The sequence below is a fragment of the Phocoena sinus genome, chromosome 7 (genome assembly GCF_008692025.1).
Source record: "Phocoena sinus isolate mPhoSin1 chromosome 7, mPhoSin1.pri, whole genome shotgun sequence".
Classification (NCBI taxonomy): domain Eukaryota; kingdom Metazoa; phylum Chordata; class Mammalia; order Artiodactyla; family Phocoenidae; genus Phocoena; species Phocoena sinus.
Genome location: NC_045769.1, coordinates 59,221,607 through 59,223,760, shown reverse-complemented (window position 1 = coordinate 59,223,760; position 2,154 = coordinate 59,221,607). Strand labels below are relative to the sequence as shown.

At 48.3% G+C, this 2,154-nt stretch overlaps 1 pseudogene; it reads right to left on the bottom strand.

Moving 5' to 3' along the window:
• Positions 1 to 278: 278 nt before the first annotated feature.
• LOC116756274 lies at positions 279 to 1,802 on the bottom strand (annotated as a pseudogene).
• Between the last annotated feature and the right edge of the window lie 352 nt (positions 1,803 to 2,154).

Sequence of the window (2,154 nt, the reverse complement as noted above, 5' to 3'; positions counted from 1 at the left end):
CTAGATATATGTTTCCTTCTTTAGTTTTAGGAAGTTTTCAGCCATAATGTCTTCAAATACATTTTCTATACCGTTCTCTCTCTTATTCTGGAACCCCTATAGTGTGAATGTTGGTGGGTTTAATATTATTCCGGAGATCTCATATGTTACTTTCGTTTTTTTTCTTCTTCATTTGTTTTTCTGTCTGCTATTCTGATTGGGTGATTTTCATTATTTTATCTTCCAAATCACTTATGTGTTTTTCTGTGTCATTTAGTCTGATATTCATAGCTTCTAGAGTGTTTTTTTATTTCATATATTGAATTATCTATTTTTGATTGGGTCTTTTATATTTTCTAGTTCCTTGTTAAAATGATTTATGTTTAGATCAATTCTCTTCCCTAATTCGATTAGCATTTTTATTACTAATGTTTTGAACTTTTTTTTTAAAGGGACGACATATATTCCTTTTCCAGATGTTACAAGAAACATTGGAAGAAAATGGTTTTAGCAGCTAGAAAAAAAAAGGGTGGAAGAAAATGGTTTTAGCAGTTAGAAAAAAAAAGGTACACATCTGGAGTTTGGCCATTAAAAGTAATTTACAACACTGAGAGGGGAAAAAAAAAGACAAGAAATTGTTTCCCATTACAGACCTCCCCACAACCCCAAAGCTTAATACTTGCTTACCAAGTCAAAAAAGTGACAGTTGATTCACAAGCTGGAGGTTTGAACTTGAGTAAGGCATTTATAAAAACCCAGACAGGGGCAGTGTCCTCCCCAGCCCAGGGGCCACTAGGCACAGCACAAGAGATTACAAACTCAGCAGGGGAAGGCTGGACACTCAGGGTTTGGGAGTGTAGGCACCCCCACCTCTGGCTCAAGGATTTGGGGAGTAAACAAAACCTGCCTGGAAAAGAACTGGGGACGAAAACCAGCAATTGCCTTCTGCATGGATGGGGACAGGGAAGGAGGTAGGGCCAGGGGCAGGAGCATTTCACATCACTAACCTAACTTAGGAAACTGCAAGGGACCATCTTCAACTGCCCTAAGAGGAAGACCAGATGGATGATGGGAGAATCCACAAGAGGGAGAGGAGGAGAGGGAACGTGGCTAGGGGGCAACAGCCCCTTCCCTTCTGGGCACAGGAAGGCAACCAGGGCACCAGGTCCAGGCAGTGACCACAAGGACAGCAAGGAGAGCTTAGAGATCACCCATCTGCCCCCACCCAGCTACTCATTCTGCCTACCCGCTGGTATAGGGCCACTCTCCGGCCCGAGCAGTGGATGGCTCTGTGCCTGGGGCCCTGCCTCTTCTGTGTCTCCTCCCTTGGAGGCAGCACCAGCCTCTGCTCCTTTGGCCTGGGGCTCCTGGCTCTCGGGTAGCAGCAACCTTCCCTCCCTGGGCAGTGCCTTCCTCGCTGCAGGCACTGACTCCCCCCGCTCCTGCCCTTCCTCTGTGGGTGACGAGGCAGACAGATCATCCCCACCCCGGCTTCCAATTTCTCCTGAAGGCCAGGCCACTCAATTTGGAAGGCTTCTTGAAAGAGAATGTCTTCTTCTTCTTGGGAGTCTCCTCCCCCTTGGCCTCAGCGCCCTGGCTAGGGGGTGCTGGCTTGATGGTAGTGCCAGTGGCCCCAGCTGCCTCCTCTGTTCCATTCATGGGGGAGGGGGCGACTCCCCTTCACCTTTGCGGGATAAATCGCTGCTTTTCACGCAGCCGTTCTTGTGGCCGTTCTCCTGTCCATTGACCTTTGCGGGGGAAGTGCCTGCTGCCTTCTTGGCGGTTACATTGCCCTGGGGAGCCTTGGAGCTCTGGCTGCCCATGGTGGGGTTCTGCTGGAGGGGCGCCTGGAGCCACCCTGGGCTTGTGCCACAGGAGATAGTTTGGTCAGGTGGGCCTCACCGGTGGGGGGCGGGGATGGGGTGGGACTCGTGGCTGAGGGAAGGGGCCCCACTCCATGCCCCCCTCCCACTAGCTGTGCCGGCCCCACTCTGTGCCAGAATGCCACCCTGTTTTGAATTTTTTATCTGGTAAATTGTTTATTTCTGTTTCATTATTTTTTCAGGGGTTTTCTCTTGTTCTTTCAATTGAGAGTAGTTCCTCTTCCTTTTCATTTTACTTAACTTTCTCTGTCTATGAATTTAGGTAAACCATTACCTATTGTGGTCTTAAAGA